The sequence below is a fragment of the Pan paniscus genome, chromosome 7, assembly GCF_029289425.2.
Source record: "Pan paniscus chromosome 7, NHGRI_mPanPan1-v2.0_pri, whole genome shotgun sequence".
NCBI classification, from domain to species: Eukaryota; Metazoa; Chordata; class Mammalia; order Primates; family Hominidae; genus Pan; species Pan paniscus.
Genome location: NC_073256.2, coordinates 159,504,767 through 159,521,188, shown reverse-complemented (window position 1 = coordinate 159,521,188; position 16,422 = coordinate 159,504,767). Strand labels below are relative to the sequence as shown.

The 16,422-nt window shown below is 57.3% G+C and overlaps 1 long non-coding RNA gene across 1 annotated transcript; it reads right to left on the bottom strand.

Annotated features, from left to right (window-relative positions):
- Window positions 1-14,324: 14,324 nt before the first annotated feature.
- LOC117981592 (uncharacterized) lies at window positions 14,325-15,831 on the bottom strand. The gene is made up of 3 exons (XR_004673182.3): window positions 15,725-15,831; window positions 15,180-15,243; window positions 14,325-14,600 (listed from the first exon to the last, which is right to left on the bottom strand). It is a non-coding gene; the product is annotated as an uncharacterized LOC117981592 (long non-coding RNA).
- Window positions 15,832-16,422: the final 591 nt, after the last annotated feature.

Below are 16,422 nucleotides of genomic sequence, written 5' to 3'. Positions count from 1 at the left end.
CTTCTCAGAGACACCGTGTCCTCATCAGAGAAAGGAGAGTTCCACAAAATTGTTTCTTAGGCCATTTCCAGATGTGAAGACCCTTCCCAGATGGAATGGCCACCTTGTCCCCCCAGATAGGGCAGGTGAGCTAGAGCCTTTTGAGGGACCAGGGGCCATCTCCCACAGCTGCCTTGGAGGGCCCCCCGTCCACTGTCAATGTGAGAGCCCTGGTGGTGGGTGGTGAGTGAGTGGGTGGTGACCCGCAGGCCTGGTGTTCATGCAGGAGCCACCTGCCCCGTCAGTTGCTGGTGTGTGGCTCTGTACTGGAAGCAGGGCCAGGCTGGGAGAGGAATGCAGATTTCAGAGTTCGAGCCCTTCCAGGTGCTCGGGCTCCTTGAAGGCCCGATGGCAGTGAGGTGGGGAGGCCGGCCTGTGTCCAGAGAAGCAGGGGCTGAGGAGCAGGGGTAGGGGAGCCCCCGAGATCCTAAGTGCAAGTCACAGGGACGCCATGGCTTCTATGCGGCTTCTGTTTCTCAAGATCTGTTAGCTGTGATTGATCCTAAATGCTGACACTTCTCTGCCTGCAGCCCGGGGGAGACAAGGGCAGCTTGGTCTCCAACAGACCTTGTGGTTCTAGGCTGCACCTGGATTCAACGCCTTTTCCTAGGGGGACGGAGCTGACTCTGCAATGTTTAGCCACATACCTGGCCTTGGCGGTTTGAGCTGCTGAACTCCGCAGAGCATGGACCCAGCTCAGGCTGTGGGACTTGGGATCAACAGTGCTCCCCTGGCGAGGAATCCCCAGGACAGCCCAGGGCAAATGCTCAAAAGTCCTGTCACCTGCTACTTCAGCTGCATCTTCTCACACCATTCTGTTCTGTTCAGTGCGACAAGGAAATCACATTTTCAAGAGAGCTTCCGTGTTATCAGAGAACAGCAAACCACCATAAACTGTGGCTCTGTTTCCATCGTGTCACACAGCCAGCTGTCAGGACGGAGTAGGTGTCCCTCAGCCACGGCCCTTCCACGCTGCGTGCCCCGGGGGCTATGAGCTGGCACTCCCCTGGCTTCTCTGGGCAGCAGTATGGCTGAGGGTGACAGTCGCCTCGCTCCCCTAGCGCTTGTCCATCCTCCACACCCCACTGCCTGTGCTGCCTGGGGCTTCCCCGGGACTGAGCTCACCCAGCTTTGCTGAGGCCAGGACGTGGGCTCCAGGCCTGGGGTTTGGGGAGTCTCCCCAGGGGCCCCGTCCCTGCTTAGGCTTGATGGGTGCTTTTGATCCCAGAGTCCCACACTCATTACTGAGCCGACTGGATGCCCACACTGCAGCAGGTCTGTGCTGTGGCAGGAGGCAGGCTGGCTCATGGCTGTGTCCTAGGGCAGACTAGCAAGGAGGGGCCCAAGAGAGGGCTGAGCAAGGCAGGGAGGGCAGTGCTGGCGGTGGTGCGGGGAGGCACCGGTGCTTCTCAGAGAGGCCAGCAGCGGCCTTGGAAGGCTGGGAGGTGTTTGAGAAAATCTGGGGATGACAAGTGCTTGTGTCTGGAGGGCACCTGATGGGGGACGTGAATTGTGCCCCTGTCCAGTGTGCAGGCCTTGTGCTCAGGAGGGACACGCTCCCAGATGGACCGAGCTCTGAGCCTGGCCCTGCCATTGGCTGACCCTAGAGACCCGGGACAGGCAGGTGGCTGAACCAAGGGTGGCACCTGCCTCAGGAGGATGCCACGTGAATCCTGCAGGAGATACAGGGTCTGGCAGAGCTCAGTAAATTGAAGGACTATTTTGGCAGTTTATTTGGCATATTTGGCAACTGAGGTAAATTACTGTTGCCTTGGAGCTGTATTCTATACACTGGGTTTTCTTTTCTTTTCCATTTTTGAGGCTGGTGTGGAGTGGGTTCTCGGCTCACCGCTACCTCTGCTTCCTGGGTTCAAGCGATTCTCCTGTCTCAGCCTCCCCAGTAGCTGGGATTACAGAATTTTTGTATTTTTAGTAGAGATGGGATTGCACCATGTTGGCCAGACTGGTCTCAAATTCTGGGCTTTAAGTGATCTTCCCGCCTCTGCCTTCCAAAGTGCAGGGATTACAGGCAGGAGCCACTATGCCCGGTCTACTGGGTTTTCTTAAAATGGGTCTCAGACTCAGCTGGGGGCGGGGCGGTCCTAGGTTGCTGGTCCAACATGAACCTGCTGGAAGAACAAGCTGTTTGCTGGCTGATGGCAGTGCCCAGGGCCAGGCAGGCACGGCCCATGGGTTGGCGCCATGTGGTGACCACGTTAAGGTGATCACAGCGGCACACCAGCTTCCAGCATTCAGAGAGGTGCTCCATCTGCCCTGGCCTGCTGGGTCACTGAGTTTACCCTCCGTCCATCGTGAATCCTTCAGATGTGGAAATCAGAGGTGCACATTAGTGGCGTGGCAGTGGCCAGAGCGTGCAGGCACAGGTGGACCTAGGCTGAGCACACATGCACAGCTGTGCCAGCTTCACCCCGTGTTGGGTGCGGTGGAAGAGTCAGGGGCGTGGATTGGAGTCCCGCTCGCTCCATGCTTGCCCTTTGCCGCCTCCACCCAGTGCTGTCTCCCCACATGTTTTGCTCCTGTTTCCTGGGCTCAGGTCCTTCCCTTCCTGGTCTACATATCAAACTCATTCTTTGAGACCCATCTCAAAGTCTTCCTCCTCCAGGAAGCCCTCCTTGACTCCAGGAAGAAGCAGCCTCTTCGTGCTTTCCATTGACCCCCATGGGTCAAGACCCCGAGGGCCAAGTCCTGTCTCCAGCTCATCACAGTTCCAAATTCAGCTCAGGAGGCATCTCCCAAGGCTGGCCAGGAGAAGCTGGTTGCCTGGACAAGTGGAGACAGCAGCTGTGGGTGACACGAGGGCCTCACATGGCCCCATCTGTCCAGAAGGAGGAATGTCTGATGGCTGGGATTTTCAAGGTGTACCTTTTCTTTTTTTTTTCCGAAGTCTCACTCTGTCGCCCAGGCTGGAGTGCAGTGGTGTGATCTCGGCTCACTGCAAGCTCCCCCTCCCCGGTTCATGCCATTCTCCCACCTCAGCCTCCCAAGTAGCTGGGACTACAGGCGCCCGCCACCATGCCCAGCTAATTTTGTTTTTGTGTTTTCAGTAGAGACGGGGTTTCACCGTGTTAGCCAGGATGGTCTCGATCTCCTGACCTCGTGATCTGTCCACCTTGGCCTCCCAAAGTGCTGGGATTATAGGAGTGAGCCACCGTGCTTGGCCTTCTCAAGGTCCATCTTTAAGGAGGTGGGGCAGTGGGTTGGGCATGGGTTGGTGCATCCAGGTTGACAGGGAAGGGTGCATAATGGCTATCACAGTCGGCCAACACCTTGCTGTTTACAGAGCACATGCCAGTACACCCATGCACCTGTGCACCCCCGGACCTGTGCACCCACACACCTGTGCACTGACACACCTGTGCACCATGCACCTGTGCACCCCCAGACCTGTGCACCCACACACCTGTGCACCCCCAGGCCTGTGCACCCACACACCTGTGTACCCCCAGACCTGTGCACCCCCACACCTGTGTACCATGCACCTGTGCACCCCCACACCTGTGCACCCCCAGACCTGTGCACCCACACACCTGTGCACCCCCAGACCTGTGCGTCCACACATCTGTGCACTGACACACCTGTGCACGACGCACCTGTGTACCCACACACCTGCGCACCCATGTATCTGTGAACCACACACCTGGGCAACCCCGGACCTGTGCACCCACACACCTGTGTACCATGCCTGGCACAGCAGGACCAGGACTCAGCCTCCAGGCCTTCAAGAGGGAGTTGACACTCAAGGTCGGGCAGCTAAGGAGAGGCCAGGCTGGGATTCAAACCTGGGCCTGACTGTGTCCCACATGGAATGGAATCAGCCCCAGGCTGCCAGATCTGGCACTAGACTCTCAGGAACTTTCGAGAACCTGACCCCAGGCTGCTAGGAATTCTGGCAAATGCTCTGGGGCTTGATCACCTGCAAACTGCTTTTATTCCAGCTGTTCCGGACACTTTTACTCCGGGGAGGGGCCTGTGCCTCTGGAGTTTCCCCGCCATCCCTGGGAAACGGCTCTGCCCAGTGGGTCATGAAGGAGGCCTGCCCGGCTAGAGGCTGGGATGGGAGTCCTGACAGTTCCGGGTTTGTTCTGGGAGCAAGCGATTTGCTTGTTTTGTCTGCGAGGCCTCATTATTTTGATAGGAGCCCTGCCAGACCACAGACATGCTGCCATTTAATTATGGACAGGAGGTGCTGCCTTCCGAGCCAGGGGAGATGTTTACTGGAAAGGGCACTGATGTGGGTTCCAATCCCAGCTCTGTGCTGGAGGCAACCAGGTGGACTAGCAGGTGCCGCCACCCCGTCAAGCCTCGCCAGGCAGCCACGAATATTAATGGCATTAATATTTGTGCTTGGCATGGCATCCGGGGGCCTGCCGCAGCCTGGCTCCAAGTGTGCACCCAGCATATGTGTGCAATTTTGCCCTCTGCGCGGGCTTCCCGGGAGAATGCTGCCTGCCACGTGTGCAGTTAGGCGGGGACTGCCCGTCCAGTTAGAGGGACAATTGAAAATGAGTTCAGAATTGGTGTGAGATGTTCCTATAGCCAGCGAGGACTGAGTTCTCATGGAAGCAGGGAGGCCTGTGGCTGTTGGCATCTGTTTCTCATGCACCTCTCTGGCCCCACCTGCGTGCCCAGGAGGCCTCCCTGTCTGCCCCAAAAGCACCTGTCCCAGAGGCTCCGCCTAGGACTGCTGGCTCCAGTGTGGGACAGTGCTCCACATTCTGCACAGCGGCCTCTGCCCCGAGGACACCCTCTGGGATCCGGGCTGCACCGTCTCCATTTCCCAAGTGAGAAATCACACATCGGTGCTTGGCCGACAAACCGCAGTCACATCGCTGGACCTCCGCCTCTGGGTTATCCCTGTAGCCCCTGAGCCCTGCTGCTTCCTAGCAGAACCAGGTGACTTAGCATCCTAGGCTCCAGAGCTGGAAGGGACCTCAACATTTTCCAGGAATTTCCAGCCCACTTCAGGAGGCCAAGTTCCAGAAAACTGCCAGCGGCTGTGAGTGCACCTCCCTGAGGGCTGCTGGGCTCTGAGGAAGTGTTTGCTCTGGGAGGTGGCACTGCCTCCCTGGGATCCCTGCCATCCTGTCCCCCTTGACCTGGGCAGTATTGGCCCTGCATGGACAGGGATGTGGGTGTGGGGACAGCTCTGGAGGCCCTGGGCCACTCTTCTCCCCTGGAGAAACTGGAAGGGGCTCTGGAGCACACTGTTCCTGGGCTGCTCTGGGCGGGACACGAGGTACTGGGCCCAAAAAAAAAAACCTGGGCTCCAAATGGCCCCTGTGGACCTGACCCCTAACCTCCAGGGCCCTCTCCACTCCCAGCACTGACGTACGGCAGTCCTGCTACGTGCCAAGCACTTTACACTTACATCTCACTTTGTTTTCCCGACAGCCTAGAGGCACCCACGATGATTTCTCCTTCACAGGGAGTGTGAAGCCACCTCCTCTCGGCCATGATGGCAGGGGCTTGGAGGGGCTCCAGGACCGAGCTCTTTTCTCTCCCCTGCCCTCGAAATCATCACGCAGGTGACACTTTGGAGCCTCCTCATGGGTTCCAGGCCAAAGACATGGCATTTCATTTGCTCCTGCAACAGCCTTTGAAAGGGGGTGCTGCTGTCCACGCTACTTTGCTGGGGAGGAGCTGGGACTCCGGCAGTAAGGTGACCGGCCTGAGGTCCTGCAGCTGCAAATGCCACACGCAGGACTGGAGCCCAGGTCAGTCCTAAAGCCTTGCCACCCGCCGCCAGGGCCCTGCTCTTCTGGAGTCTCCACAGCCAAGGTAGGAATCACTCCAGACCCCACGGGCCTGAGATGCTGAGAAGCATTTACCTATTAGCTGTCTTTTGGCATTTGGCATTTTCTTAGCTTTTAGAAAAGAAAGAAGCTGCCTGTTCCATAACACTTCAGATCTAGAACTCATGAACATTCCTGCAGCAAAACCTGCGCCAGCAAACTCTACAGAGTGATGGTAAAGTCCATCGGCAGCCTTGGGTCAGTTCAAGTAGATTTTTGTCCCCAGATGAGCTGGTCTTTGGAGACGTTTGCCTTTCAGAGAGGCAGGTGGGTCTCAGTCCACCTGACAGTGAGTGAAGGGTGAGGGTGACGCCCAGGCCCCAGAGGCCGCTGAGTAGCTGCCTGTGGCCGGAGGACGGGAGCCTTGCTTTCCAGTGTGCACTTGTGCATCTTTTTAATCTTGTACCAAGTGCATTTTAACTATTGAATACAAATTAAAATAGTTTCAAATATTTGATTCACTGGGCAAAGCAGGCAGATTCCGGCAGAGATGAACCCAAGGGCTGGCTGGGGCCGCGTGCATCTCCTGGCCATCTATGCCTCCCAGCATGGGAAGGAGGCAGCCACCTCTGTGTGCGGCCCGGAGGCGGCCTTGGTGTGCTGAGCACCTCCTGGCACTGCCCCTCCATCTGGTCACTGTGGGCAAAGTTACCACATCTTGCTACGCCTCAGTTTCCTCATCTGAAACATGGGAATAACCTTATAGGGCGGGCATGAGGATTCAATGCACCATGGTGGAAATGCCCAGCAGGAGCCGGTCGTCTGTGCCCCCACCCGAGCGGGCAGGAGGGACTTGGATGGAGACCTGATCCCAGGGGACCAGGATGCCTGGGGCTGGGACCTCGATTCTGTGTCTCTCTCAGGACCATTTCTGCAGGATGTGGTGCTGAGGCCTCAGATAGGTGGGTGTCAGGGTTCATTCCATCCTGGACACCCCCCAGCTTCATGGGGTCTGCCCACACACAGCCTGCTTTTCCCCTGGCTGGGGCCCCAGGATGGTCAGAGGTTCTGGTGGCTGTATAGGGGCCCATCAAGCCAGGTGTCTTCAAGGTCTAGTGTGGATGAGGTTGGACAGTTATTTCTATTTCATTAAGTGCCACTTAATTATTAAAATAAAGTAACGAGCCTTTACAACTGTGTAAGACACGTCTGATTACATAGACACTTGAAGTCGATAAATATCTTTAGAGAACCAATTACCGCTTAATTAAGGAACGGTATTGATGACAGTCAGCTGTGCTCCTGCGGCTCAGATGCCCAGGGATGGTGGGAGTCTCGGGTAGGAGTGTGGGCAGCGGGCGGGGCCGCGATGATGACCTCCCGCCTCCCAGTCCCCAGGGCTGCTGGCCACCCCTTTCCTCCTGAGGCCTGTGGCAAATCGACGGAATAATGAAGACCCCTCCCACTGGTGCTGCGACTTGGAAATCACCCTCTCCTCTTTGTACAGTCAACGGCCAACTTTATTGATGTGTAATTGACATGCCATAAAATGCCCCGTTTGAAGTGGCAGTTTGATGCGTTTTGACAAATCTGTAACATAACCACCAGCACAATCCAGACAGTGCATTCCCATCACCTCCCAAAGCTCACCTGGACTGGGGGTCAGCCTCCCCCACCCCACTCGCCTCCTCACCCCACTCGCCCACCCAGCCCATAGCAGCCGATCTGCTGTGTCCGCAGCCCTGGCATTTATGTAAAGGGTGCCCGCTGTGCAGTCTGCAGGCTTCTGCAGCTCAGCACGAGCTGTTGCGTTCATCCTCGCTGCCACTCGTGCTGGCTGCTGGCCTCTGTCGTGTCCCATCTGTGACCTGCTCATCCACATCCATCTGTCTTTCTGCTGATGGGTGTTGGGCAGTTTCTGTTTTTGACCCTGACTCTGTGGGGCTGGAGGCTGGGATGTAGACCAGAGGCTGAGAGGCAGGGTCTGGTCAGAGTCAGGGGGAAGGGGGCAGTGCCAGAGTCCAGCTGAGCCTGTGGCTTCAGGGCTCTGCTCTTCCCCAATCAGCCCGGCTTCCAGTGGAGTCTCAGCTTAGCACCGAGGACACACCCGTGAGCTCCCATTCCCACGCAAGATTTCAGGGGTGGAGAGCTCAGGCCGGATGGCTCAGAGACACAGACAGGTGGATTCCAGGTGGGAGAAGGCACTTGACGGGTTTCTAACCCATGTGATAGTCCACACACGGATGCACGTGCATCCCCACACGTGTAGCCCACACGTGTACACGCAAATCCCCACGCCGAGGCCCCCAGACATCTTGCCAGGCACTGGTCACTTCAGTTATGATCTTGGGGTAAAACTAAAGCATTAATTACATTATACAGAAAATGAAAATAAAATTACATTTTCCTTTGTAAATATCCAGGAATTGCAGCTCACCAGTTGCAGCTGAGCACCATGCCTGTCCATTGCAGGATGTCCCAGGGCCCTGCTGGGAGGGTTTTTATTAGGATCTTTGGCATGACTGGGGCTGCGACTGGTGTGCTGGCTGTGGCGAGAGAAGGATGGGGTGAGGCTAAAAAGCTGGATGGTGACAGGTAGGCAGGCTGTGGTCTTGAGGTGCCACTGATCAAGGTGGGCACACCCGTGGCCTGTGCCTGGCATCTGCACTCTTGGGTGCATGGCCCCAGGGAATTCTCCCTTGTGGAGGGGAAGTGCCAGGTGTGTATTTGTGGCATGGGAGTTTGAGGATGCCTGGGTGCCTGTTGTGGGGAAATGGGGGAATGGGGGTCCCCCATGGCACACTTGTCAGCAGGCGGAAGGAAAACATTCGATGACCCTAGGGCAGTGCGGAGGGAAAAGGGCAAGAGCCTGATGGGGTCATTTATGGAAACTGGAAATATGTATGGATTCCATGTGCACATTTGGCCAAAACATAATAGAACAAAAAATCCACCCACGCCCATTAGATTGGTGGATTTTTGGGTTGAGTTGGGTCAAGGAGACAAAAAGGGACAAACAACTAAAGCAAAGAGAGGGAGGCCTGCCTGGACCCTGCCTTGCCCATCAGGGTTGGTGGGATCTGGCTGGACCCCACCTCTCCCATAAGGGTTGGAGGGCCCTGCCTGGACCCTGCCTCGCCCATCAGGTTTGGTGGGATCTTCCTGAATCCCACCTTGCCCATCAGGGTTGGTGAGATCTTCCTGAATCCCGCCTTGCCCATCAGGGTTGGTGAGATCTTCCTGAATCCCGCCTTGCCCATCAGGGTTGGTGAGATCTTCCTGAATCCCGCCTCGCCCATCAGGGTTGGTGGGATCTTCCTGAATCCCGCCTTGCCCATCAGGGTTGGTGAGATCTTCCTGAATCCCGCCTCGCCCATCAGGGTTGGTGGGATCTTCCTGAATCCCGCCTTGCCCATCAGGGTTGGTGAGATCTTCCTGAATCCCGCCTCGCCCATCAGGTTTGGTGGGATCTTCCTGAGCCCCGCCTTGCCCATCAGGGTTGCTGGGATCTGCCTGGTCAGGCACGGAGTGAGCGGGGAAGGTGAAGTGGCAGCAGCAGCCCCAGCTTCGTGTGGGAGTCACTAGCTGCCTGCAAAGTGAATGGCTGGGCCTGCTGGGCATTGTGTGCTTGCATTGTCTTCTCAAAGGTAAGAAGTCATGTGATTTGTGCTAGTCGTTCCCGGCTAGTCGTTCATTCTTCCACTAATTCTGTAAACACTAACCTGTGCTGCCCCTGAGCCAGGCCTGAGCTGTGTGCTGCGGCCCTGGAGAGGCAGGAGGTCTCCTGTCCCCCAGGGAAGTTCAGAGGCTCCTGAGCAGGCTGGGGGCACCTGCAGAGGCTGCCTGGAGAGGGCGGTGCTTAGCAGAGCAGTGAGGAGGAGCCAGGCCAGGTGGGGTGCAGGGCTAGGGACTGAAGGCATCCTCTCTCCGTCCTCCCTGACTCCTTCCTAACTCTTCTGGGGACTCATGAAACTTGCCCTCCCCTCTTCCCCACTGCCCCAGGAGGATTCAAGGAGAAAACCGCAGACAGCGCTTCACCCAGCGCCTGGCGTGTGGCGGCCACTGATAGTGGCCGTGATTTTCCCTGGTGTGCTTTCGTGGGTGGAGGGTGGTAACAGAGGCCCCTCCCCCCGGCTCCCCCACCCTCTCCGCAGCAGCAGCTCCTGCTTCCCTCTCATCTGTAGTGCACCCCAATCTGCCTCCATACCCTGCCCTCCTGCAGCCCCGTCTGGATGCCCCCTAGACACCCCAAGGGGAAACTCACGATGCCTCCCGCAGCCATCCCCTGCTCAGGCTGGGTCTCTGGGGATGGGATGGTCCACTTGAACTGCAATCTGGAGACTTGTGCTTTCTCCTTCCTTTCTGTCAGCCTCACATCCGCAGGCTGCCAGATCCAGATGGATCAGCCCCTCTGGCCCGCACCGCATCGAGGGGTCCGTCAGCCTGGACTGGACCATCCCAGCAGCCTCCTCCATGGGCGCCCTGCTTCAGGCTCACTGGCTCCTACCGGTTCCCATCCGTCCCTCCCCAGTAAGGGTCCTCAGTGGCTCTAAGCCCACAGAGTGAAGGTTGAGCTCCTTCCTGTGTCATGTGAGGGCTTCCCAGGCTGGGCCTGTTGTTTTCCAGCTAGGCACCTTCCTCTCCCCTCCTCTGTGCCTCATCCTCTAGCAGGAGCAAACTGCATCTGGTTTTTGTGCAATGTCCAGAACACAGGGGTGTCACTCCCTTGAGCCTTTGCACTGCTGTCCCATTTTCTTGAATACTTTTATGTTCAGCTGGCAAACTCCTATTCATCCTTCAAAACCCTTGCTAATGCATTACCACCTGTGTGAAGCGGTTCCTGATGTCTTCAGACAGGATTAAACTCTCACCCTGATGCTCAATGGCTTCTTTCATCCCCATCATTTATCTGATATCCTGATTATTTGTTTGCTTGCTGCTTCCTCTAAGAGATCAGGAGCTTCTAGAAGGCAAAGCCTGCCCCTCACACTCCTCCATTCCCTCAGCTGAGATTAGCCCCTGACCCCTGCTCAGCACACACATGCCCTGAATAGACAGTGGAGGAGGGGATGATGCCCTCAGGGTTTTGCACAGGGTTTGTCCTCTGTCCCACATGCAGGCAAGGCGAGCCGCGGCATCCGTGTAGGGATCATGCCAACACCATTCCAGAGAGCATGACAGTGGATGGACACTGTGGCCAGGCCGGGCAGGATAGCTGCTCAGAACAAATCAGGACCCCGGCTGGCCTCTCTCACTCTGGGGAGGAAGCAGTGTGATCGGGAAAGGGTTAAGCTGGAGTGTGATTATTTATCCATTTGGCTAATTAGACTTTAATAAACCGGTTTGCTGCAGTTTGCAGCAGCGCTGCAAGAGGAATTTAAGTGGCTTCACTGGGAAGCCTCACTGGCCTTGCAAACTGACCAGTATGGAGGTGTGGGAGCAGAGGAGCAGGGCACGGGCTGCGGGGCCTCGCCAGGCCCACCTGCCCCCAGTCCTCTACCCTGGCACCACTGGGCCAGCCTTCATTCTCCTTTGCATCCTTGCTTCCTTCACTAGGTGGTCACCATGGGCTGGTGCCAAGGACAGTAGGGAGGGGCCGTTCAGACCCTGACCTCCGGGGCTCCCGCTCCAGGGGTGGAGGAGGCACTAATGGTGAGCTCATGGCCCCCACATGCTGGGGCTCACCTGTACCCAGCTTTCAGAGCACTTGCACGCATCAACCCAAGTTGATGATCTATCGCCCCCATTCCATGCATCAGAGACAAAGGCACAGAGAGGCTAAGCTACTGTCCCAAGGTCACACAGCTGCAGGTGGAGGGGCTGCCTGCCCAGAGGCTGTGCCTACCTCCTCGGCGTGTTACCCCTCTCCTTTTCCAGCATGCAGGGAACCACCGAACCTTCTGAGAGAAGCCAGCAATGGGGACAGGGCTCAGGGGGATATTTGGGCCAAGAGTCAAAGGTGATTAAGAGTTGGTGGAAGGAACAAAGGTGCAAAGACCCGAGGCAGGCAGGTCGTTGGCGAGATGGAGAAGTTGAGTAAAAGGCAACCCAGGCGGAGGAGGTGGAGGGCGTCAGACCACAGAGGGCCTGCCGGCAGGGCATAAGTATCTGAGAAGCCATGAGCTACTGCACGCTGACAGTGACAGTCCCCAATACCATCTCCTTGCCTTGCTCAGAAGGGCAGGATGAGGTCTGGCTCAGCTTCCCACTCCAGGAAGCCCTCCCAGGTTTCTCTCTTTTCAAGAAAAAGCAGATGGCTTGCCAAGGTGGCCTTTGTGGCCTTCCTCTCCCTGTCTACCCTGTTCCCTCTCTGGCCACCTCCCTGCTGCCGTCGGGCTTTGGAGCAGTATCCTGGATGACAGCAGGTCAGATGTCCCGGGTGCGGATCCACACCAGCCCCTTTCAGCTACGGTCATGAGCTGGGATGCAACCTGTCTGTGCCTCAGGCTCCTGTCTGTGGAGGGGGATATTAAGAGTCGCCCGGGTTCACCCAGCAAGGCGTATGGTGCCTGGAATGGGGCAGAGGCCTGATAGACAAGACTTCTGCCCCTGCCCTGCTTGCTTCCCCGCACAGACCCTCCAGGACCTGCTCCCTCGTCCTTTGCAGTCAGAACCAGGAATAACCGAGTGACAGTGGCCACCCAGGCCTGGGCAGGGGCGGGCTTTGGGAGGGGTCTCTAGGCCACTGCACAAGGATTGCACCAGGTGGTCCAGAGCTCACACCCCTGGGCCCTGCACACTCATGTGGAGGGCAATGACCCCCTCAGATCCAGCTGCCCCCACAGCCCCAGCCTTTCCCTTCTCTCTGGTCCAAGTGAAGACAAAACCCTTTTGTGCACTTGACCTCAGCACAGCTGCAAAGCCTTGGCATTGTCAAAAGAACCTTTCAATTAGAGCTAAAAGCCAAGGGAGAACAAAAACACGAGTAAGTAAATTCAAGAGCAAACACCAGTCACGACTTCAAAGTCTACGTTTCATACCCCAGGTAACCCGGGGAGACCTGTGAAGAGCAAGGCCTTTATTCTCACACCAGAGGGCGGGGGTGAGGAGGAGGAGCTTCTACCAGGAGCTAGGCCTTCTAAGAGGCACTGTTTACCTGCTTTATTTCATTAAATCCTCAAAATGGTCTCTGAGTAACATAGATTCCAGAACAGAGCCAGGCACAGAGAGGCTAAGGCACTTGCCCAAGGTCACACAGCATCAGAGCTTTGTTCATGGATAATCATGGTTTTGCCCCAAATAATGAGTCTGATTTCTCAAGCCCTTTGCCTAGTGATGTTCCTAAGACAGAAGCTCCACACCCCTGGTTCACACCAGACACCCCCAGGGTCCTACCTGGGGGTCATGGCCAGGCTGAGAGAATGGGCACAGACCCACAGACCACCTTGGTCTTCAAGGCTCAGGTTCCTGCAGCCTCCCTGCTGGGACGGAGCCCCTTGAGGAGCCCCCGAGAAAGACAGGAGCTTCCTCATCCACTTAGACAGCCAGCGAGCCCAGGGCAGGCCCTGCTCCAACGCGGGTTGGGGGTTCAGAGGCCCCTTGGGGTACACACAAGGAACCGGTTGCTAAGGCCGGTGATGGACAGTCCCCTTGGGTCCTGCCCTGCTGGGGGTGGGGAGGGGAGGGAACACCTCCCTGGGGCTCTGAAGTGGGACCCAGACCTGCCTGCCTGTGCTGATCGGGGCCCTGGGGCTTCCAGGCCCAGGAGGCTAGAGGGCAGTGGGGGCGCGGCTTGTGTGTGCTGGGGGAGTCAGGGCTATGATTAGGCTGGGGACCTGGGGGCCATGCAAGGCCTGGCAGGACAACCTGGGGAACATGGGCTTCCCTCAAGAGCAGCAGGGTCCTAAGGCTCCTCTCTACACGTCAGGCTCATGGCTCAGCACTGAGAGAGCTGGGGCCTCCCTCATCAGATTGCCGGCAGGGGGTTTCCATGCCTGTCTTGGGTCACAGACAGAGCCTAGCCTGGGCTAGGAGGATGGGGGCATAAATAAAGCCCTGATTTGTAGCATTTGCTAATTCCTGGGGCATGAAGATGCCCACCTGGCCTCCCTGGGCACTCATGAGCCCGTGCGGGCTGTCTCCCATTCACCCTTGGGTAGGCTGGGAAGGCTGCGTCTCAGATGTGGAGCCTGGAGCAGCAGAGCCGCAGGATAGCAGGCAGCACACACTGGCCACCAGGTACTGGCTAGAGCCTCCTCAGTGCTGCCTTGGAGGAGAGGAGTGCAGGGGGCGGGGTATCCCTCAGGGGCTTCAGCCCAGGCTCACCATGAATCCCAAGCCCGCTTCAGGGTCCCAATCACAGCCAGAACCACCCGGGCCCGCAGGAGGGCCTCTCCCCTCTCTGTTCCCTCCCCTGCTAGGCATCACCCGCCTCTCCAACAGGTGGGGCCACCTCAGTGCCTGGCCCTCGCCGCCTGTTTCAGCTCCTGGCTTAAAATCCTCCTGTCCTTTTGGAGAACAGTGATAAGAAAAATGCCTCACAGAGCACAGCCTTTCCTGGAGCACAGAACACTTTATTTCGTGTGACTGTCATAGACAGGACTTAGCCATTCCCACAGTTACAATGACAGAAAACCACGGTCCTGGCAGGTAAGCCTGGCACCTCCTGACAGCTGAGAACCACCCATGAGAATTTAGACCTGGAATGCCATCTCCTGTCTCCATCCCAGCGAGCAGCGCCAGGCTGGCTTTGGCAGGGCCTTCAACACCACGAGTCGATCAAGGACGAGGTTTCAGGTTCCTGAAGTCCTTGGAAGTCACCTGGGTAAGGGCGGGCATCTTCTTGCAGAGAGAAGGGCGTTCTCATGCCTGCTTATGGTCATAAACAATGGATACGGCCCTGAGTGCATTACTTAGGCATGGCTAATTGGGAGGCTGAAATCAAACAGCAATGGAAAGGAAGCCTCCCATGTCCCCGCCTGGGGATCATGAGCTGTCCATGGCTTTGAAGTCCCCTCCTGGCCTGGGTGGCCTCATGTGTCCTCACTGAGCTGCTCGCTCTTCTCAGAGGAATTCTCCAGGCCAAGGAACAGACCTGTCAGCCCCAGAAGGCAGCTGGGGACCTCAGGACTCTTTCTCCTCCAGCATCCTGCAGTCCTGGCCAAGCAGCCGCCCTGGAACCGGGCACCCAAGACCCACCCAGCCCTGCACCTGGCTCACTGCGCAGCGTTGGGAAAGTCACTGGCCTCTCTGGGTCTCAGCGCCTGGTCTATAAGGTGATAAAAAGTACCCAAAGCTCACACTTGTTTGGTGCTTTGTATGTGCCTGTTAGCATTGCCCGTGCACATGCTAACTCCAGTCCCCACAGCAGCCCACTGAGGAAGGGGTGGTGAATGGCTAGATTTTCCTTATAAGGAAACTGAGACACAGCGAGGCTAAGTCACTCACCCAAGTTCACATGACTGGCAGATGCAGGACTTGGACTCAGTTTGGGGCCATCCAGTTTCCAGATCTGTGCTTTGCAAATGGAGGGGCGGATCAGACACTCTAAGGGTTCTCTTCACTGTGGAAATCTGTGAAGCTCATTCACTCACCCATTCACTCATTCACCAAGTCACGAGCATGCCCAGTGCCCCGGAGCTATGCTTCTGGGCAATGATTCTGTGATCATGGCCCCAGCGCAGTGGCTGCTGCACCCATACTAGCCCCCTTAAGCCCTTTCCCCCTCCTTCCATTACCCAGCCCAGACCCTCACCCTCAGTTATGTCTCTGCAGACAACAGCAGCTCACTTAGTGCTGTGACCCAGTCCTTCCTACCGAGGGCTCTGGCACCCTGCCACCATGCCATGTCCAGCGGGGCCTGCCGTAGCTGTCCATTTAGTGACAGCTGGCCAGGGCCACCATGAGGTGTCCACGCAGATCAACTGAATTCCCCACATGCCCCCTGTGCAGCCGCGGCCCCGCCTCCACCCTCCGGCTGGGGTCTGTTGTACCTGCCAGGATGGTGGTGCTCTCTCCTGCCTGGTGATCCTCCCACAAGGAACCCGACGCACCAGAGGGCAGCCGTGGTTTGTGCGTCACTGGACATGCACTGTGCCTGCTGATATACCCCCTCCCTCCATCCCCGGAGACCAGGACCTCTAACTCTGCAGCGCCCAGAGCCGCAGGGAAAAAAGCACAAATCCCTTCCTGGGTCACTGGGAGTGATGATGCCGGGGGCTGCTCCTGCCTCACTCCTTGGTTCCTGGGTGTCCTCCTGCCAGCAATGCAGGTGCACACAGAGATCCCGAGCTCAGCGCCAATCCTGTGTCCTGGGACAGGGTCCCACCGCACAGAGACCTGCCTGGTATGAGCAGCTGCAGTGCTCTGTTGACTCCAGTTTCTGAATGGGTGTCGTGTGATCTGGCCCAAGGCCTGTGCTTGTGGGCCTGCCCTACCTCCTCTGCTGTGATGGTCAGAGGGGGCCCGAGTCAGGGGATGAAACACAGGGGAGCTCTCAGACCGTGCTGCTGGTGGAGGTTGGGTAGGCGGGTGGGAAAGGCAAACCCAGGCTTGGAATATCTTCCCCTCCAAGTGAGCTGCTGGCCTTTCCAGGATGGAAGGAGCTCAGTGTGGCCTATTTGCCACCAAGCGGTCAGCTGGCCTCCTCCAGGAGCGAGCCACATTGGAAGCTGAGCTTTGGCCTTTGTGG